This window comes from Watersipora subatra, chromosome 3 (genome assembly GCF_963576615.1).
Source record: "Watersipora subatra chromosome 3, tzWatSuba1.1, whole genome shotgun sequence".
In the NCBI taxonomy this organism is placed as follows: domain Eukaryota; kingdom Metazoa; phylum Bryozoa; class Gymnolaemata; order Cheilostomatida; family Watersiporidae; genus Watersipora; species Watersipora subatra.
Genome location: NC_088710.1, coordinates 1,789,645 through 1,795,644, shown reverse-complemented (window position 1 = coordinate 1,795,644; position 6,000 = coordinate 1,789,645). Strand labels below are relative to the sequence as shown.

The 6,000-nt window shown below is 33.4% G+C and overlaps 1 long non-coding RNA gene across 1 annotated transcript; it reads left to right on the top strand.

Annotated features, from left to right (window-relative positions):
* Window positions 1–3,184: 3,184 nt before the first annotated feature.
* Window positions 3,185–5,549, top strand: LOC137391738 (uncharacterized). The gene is made up of 3 exons (XR_010978161.1): window positions 3,185–3,248; window positions 4,585–4,704; window positions 5,329–5,549. It is a non-coding gene; the product is annotated as an uncharacterized lncRNA (long non-coding RNA).
* Window positions 5,550–6,000: the final 451 nt, after the last annotated feature.

Here is a 6,000-nt window from a genome sequence, read left to right as displayed (position 1 = left end):
CGAGCTCTTAGGAATGAATGCCTAATCTACCGGTATATATACATTTCTCAAAGTATGTCCATCTGTCATCGTGTGTGGATCTGTACGCATTCCAGCTATTGATCTTAAAATCTTGGAATAAACAATCCGTACTGAAGAAGATTTGATCTCGGACCCCACCGTATGCCAGTCCGATGCCGTAATCATTGGCCAACGAGATTGATAGACTATCTAAGCCATATATGTCGCGATATTGGAGCAAATACCTAATAGCTTTGCGTACGGCGCAGGGTCATAGCATAACGTCACAAGAACCTGGTGGCTCACATTATTAAGTGTCCTAATATTTTCCATTGGCAATGTGCCAGGCTAATAGCAAGCAACTCTTATTACTTCTCATTGTTTATAAGACAAAACATTTTTCTCATGATATGTAGTTTGAAAGTTAGAGTGTTGTTACATGTTACATATAAATCAATTTTCTGTCCAAAGCACAGCTAGTTGGCATATATACGTATATATATATGACATACCTATAGAGTGGGAGTTGGTTTTAGAATGGCATTGAGCCAGTCTCTTGCCTAAAGATAAATAAACACGTTAGAATAGAGTCCTTCTATGCAAGACCCCAAAGTAATCCACTATTAAACATTGTAGCGAGTCTTTTAGGAAATAACGTGTTAGAAAATGCTAAAGATAACCAGAAAGTTATTGTTAGGCACCACATTTAATTTGGTCTGCCCCTAGAAAAATCAGCAGTAACAAGATCAGCAAAAGATGTCTTTTGATTTTCATCCTTTTTGGCTTATTAACAAAAACATGTCAGAAATTGTAAAGCGACATACGCTGTATATAGAGAGGCAAGGTCTGTTTAGAGAGTGACACTCGTCCTCACAGAGAGACTGATGGAAAACTGTGGATAGCTGATCATAACATTGGCATTATACTTATACAATAGCCAACAAACATTCAATCGTGTCTCACTCTAAGCTTATTCCTCTACTATTATTCCCAGGCCAGTATTTATGGATAAAAACATATGTATTAATCATTATAACAGTCTTCTAAAACAAGACTGCATAAAAAGAATTAGCAAAAACAGAAAACCAGATTCATAAGGTAACAAAAACACTGATCATAAAATAGAACAATATATACATGTATTAAATATAAACATTATCCATGGCATAATGAGAAAAAGCCTATCAGAAGTAAGTAATGCAGAGGATAGTAAATTAACCATTATCCATACTTGTTTCTAACCTACTAGCCTAAACTACTTTAATGCATAACTTAATTTTATTCCAAATGTGATCTTTTGTGTATTTCTGTTAGCTGCAGCGACTGATCGTATACTTTAAGTGTTATTCAATCACATTTTGTACTTTTTTCTCCTGGTGTATTTATGCTACAGCTCATGAATAGAGCAGGTCATTTAGTCTCACATTGAGATATTGATAGAACGCGCAATTCTCACACACTCACTTGAGATTTCATATTTGAAAAATATATGAAAACTGTCTGTTAGTGAAAAACATGAGAGACTAAACGACATTAAAATTTCAATGTTATGCAGCTAACTAATATAAAATAATGATATGCAACAATTATATAGTTACTCAACCAAAACATAATATTAAATTTTCGCCACTATCTTAATTTCTTTCATTTCAAAATGGTTCAGCTGACATCTTGCACAAAACCAACAAATAGCGCAAAATCTGCAGTAGCCCCAGTAGCTGTACTGCAACTAGTTCAACTAATAATATCCAGCATGCAGTATAGCTGAAATTTCCAGATGGGCATTTTTCTGGACGTTTCAAGACCTTTTCATGGACATTTCTCTGGCCTTCAATTTGAGTCATCATTTTGTTCTCAAGCCTATTGAGGTTTACTGTTACACATTTTAATAACTTATCAATTTTTTACGGTAGTAACTCATTAACACATTAGATACAACAATGTAAATATTGTTGTGTTCAAGTGTAAGGTAAAACGACGAAATCATAAGCGTGAGCGAATATAAACACTTCCAGTAATTATTGTTCGCATAGCCTCTAGAACCTGGATTGAAAGCATGCAAAACTAAAATGCAAGACAAATGCTAGATCAGTGAGCATTTGCTCTACCAGTCAACATTTCCACCATTAATAATTTATGCGTTGGCAATGCCTGGAAACACGGCTTTTCAACAAAACAATATACACGACTTAACACTTCGGCTTCAATATTTTATTCACCTATTAAGTTTGTAATGAACATTGAGCGACCGACAACGGTATAGACTTAATTTAGGTTTATACCGTTGTCGGTCGCTCAATGTTCATTACAAACTTTTAGCGCCCGTTATAACCTAAAAGTAGTTCAAGCCATAACAGAATTTATTATTACGTAGTCTTCTCGTAAACGCAGTAAAACATACTATAAGTATGTTTATTAGCTATACGAAGAAACCACTGCAGTTATAATTTATCCTTGCATTATTATTACTATATATTAATACCGTTTCAACTTATGTAATCATCCAAAAAAATCAAAACATCATCAATAGTCAGTGAATGTGACGTACAACCTAAAAGGACGAATTGTTCTTGACACGAATAATTTCTTTGCACTCTATAATATTCTAGGTTGGCATCACTACAACAATCTTTTTAAAACGGAACCGCCGAATTGCAGCCTGAGATTTTTGCTATAATGATGATTGCGTCGAACTAACTGTTCATGCACTTTATACGTTAATAGTTTCATTAATTTGAGTCAGTTTAATGACAGTTTTGTAAAAATTGGCTAATTTTTTTTATAAATTACTTCACATGGTCTATGGTGAATTCAATCAATTCATCAATTTTATTCTTGTCAGTGTCAAAGAAGATCTCCCAAATTACCGATTTTACATCCGCGTCACGATTGCCTACTGACTTTTTTACGGATTTTGGGTTATCAAATCGCGAAACCAATATTTGCGTTCATTTTTTATTAAAAACTTTAAACTGGTGTTTATAATAGTTAGTAATCTTTTATTTTGCTGATAACAGAATTAAAAAAAGCCTCTATTTGCAAGCATAGTATCAAATAAAATGAAAACTGTAAAAATATCCTGAATGGGTTACAGAGATTACGCCTACAAGAGGATTCGGCTACAAGAGGTTTCGCCTACACTTCCTGGAGGTTACGTCTACACTTCCTGGAGGTTACGTCTACACTTCCTGGAGGTTACGTCTACAGTTATGGAGATGGTGCATACCATTGATTGTTGAAGAAAAAATGTAAGAAAAATGGTAAAAAGTAATGCAATAATAGTGTTTTCACTTAACATTGATCGAAAAACATACTATTGATTAAAGTCATCTATCAATCAGAACGAAAATCGTGGAAGTGTAAAATAAAAACAATTTATTATCTCCTTTCCTTTCTTGGCTTTCTTAACGATTACTACCACTGCTACTATTACTACTGGTGGCTGTTCGGAGCCACAAGAACGCTAAGACGTGTGCTTAAAATCTCAAAGTTTTGGTAGATGCTTTGAGTCTGATAAAATCATCACCACCTTAGGGTGGTAGTACCATTCGTTGTACTACGAATTATTATTTATTGATAGTTTGTAATTAATAGTCTGCAACTAACGGTGAACTAGTATTAATAATTCGATATATTGGGCATTGGTCTGTCTGCTTATAGTAATTTAATAGTCAAACGAGTGTGGGTAAATGAATGAGACAAAATAATATGATTATTTGCGAATAAATGACAAAAAATAAATAGTTGTTTTATAACTAAATTGTTCCATTCTTCTGATCACTTTTAATGTTTTACGCATTGCTTTGTTTTAGCTTGCTTTGTAAAACATTGTTTTAGCAATGTCTTATGCATTGCTAATATATACATAGTAGTAGTAATATTATATCTTTGGTATATTATACCATATACATAATATATATTACATATAATTATGTAGTGGTTTTATTATTTTGTGTTGCAAGCAAGGTTGATTGATCGAAAGGTTGAATCATGAGTTAAAACTGTTTGTCTTGGGATGGCTAATTGTGATAAGTAACATTACATTAAAAATTTCATCCTCTGAGCAGTACAATTAGTCTAAAACTGTAAATTATGAAACGCCAATACCGTGTAGCAGGCTGTACGCTACCATTTTCCATGTATGTAGCTTTGTACGCAACATTTAAATTACAAGTCCCAGGTAGCGAATGGGACCAATGTCAATATTGGTATATTGATATTGGTCCTGATCAATAAGTCAATATCACCACCCAGAATTTTACTAAAAACATTATGGCAAAGTTTAACTCATCTGTCTTTCAAGGTTTCAAAATAATTAATTTCTCATAGTTGAAGAAAACTAACTCTGCTTTTTTGTCTATACAAAAATCTCAGTGCAGCGTTTTGAGTTCACTTTAGTAAAGTAATATCCTTTGTAAGGTAAAGGTCCCAAACCATGCAGCCATACTCAGAACCAGGTCTAACTCGTGAAGTATCAGCTATCTTTCTTGTCTTTTGATCTGCATCTTTCAGAACCATTGTAAGCATGCCGATTAATTGCTCTTCCTCAGATTCAATTTTAAAAATATGTTGATTAAATTTCAGATCATTCTGCAACTCTACCACAAAATAAGGATTAGAAGTCACACTTTGAAGATGGTGATCATATAAAATGAGAAAGTTATTTGTATCCATCGGCAAAGACGACTTGCCAAAAGAGAGATGGTAATACTTTTGTGGATTAAATTTCATGTGCCAAATTTTGGCTCAAGATTCAAGAGAGCATAAATCTTGTTGCAGCATGGGAGCTTTGTCTTGTGTAGCTGTTGAGGCTTTGTGTTATCAGCTAAGTTGTCAGTTCATCTTCGGCCACTTTCTTGGCACTCGCATGGAGTCCCTTAATACCTGTCTCTTAGCCTACCAAGCATCATTTTATGCAATATGTAGCAGGCACAAAAATAGCTCTAGACTCTCTCAACAAGCGGTTTGGGAGTTGTCTGTTAGTTTTGCTGTTGTTGAACACACAACTCCTTTCTTAAAGCTAGTCTAAACAGGCTAAACTAGCTCATACAATGATTAGCAGGGCTTTTGGCTCACAAAAATGAAGCAAAAGTTTAATCATTATATTACTGTTTGAACATTTTAGAATATTATACCTATAACCTCGCTTAAGTTGATTTGTTTTGTATCTTGCAAAAATCTTGCATTTGTTCTCTGTGCAAATTTTCTTATCCGCTCAGTGTTGGGTTTCTGATGTATCGAGCTAGAGAAAGTAAATTGCATTATCATACTTTCTAATATTCTCAAAAAACATATTGCTTTTTCATGACCTTCTACTCTACTTTGTAGAACATTGAAAGTCAATTGAGAAAGAATGATGACAGTCAGAAGATAGGGTGATATGACGATACATACGTTATTGAACAAATACTAGTACAAGTACAGATACTACCATTTTAAGATGTATCACTGACATAATGGTTCTTATATGTGATGAATGAGAAAATGGAGCAAATAAATCTGTAACTGGATGTTTGTATTTTTTTGCAGAATAAATCCTAAACTTATAATCTATCTATTGATTCAATTGATGAAATAGGAAAACTTCAGCAAGTAAAAATACTGCAAAAATATGTACTTAGCATATGAACTGTTGCGTGTACAAAAGTAGCCCAATTCCTCCAAATTATACAAAAGTGAGTAATTTTGTATAAGTCTAAATGATATTCACTTCAAAATAGTCTTTTAATGTATGCTTATTATATAGCAAAGCTAAAGAGAAGGAGCAGTTATAGTAGCCATGCAAGGAGATTGAGAAATGGGTTTTTACTTCATTTCAAAGATATTTATTACAGCATTACAAAGTGGTTGAAGCTATGGCCACTTTAGCATAATTTTATCAAACGTGCTTAATTGTTTTGTGGTCTTTTTGTTAATTTGGAGTTGGCTCCTTTATATGTCATATTTTTTCTTGCTAGAACAATATTGTTTAGTAAATAATTTCTTTTGTATCAAAGTGAA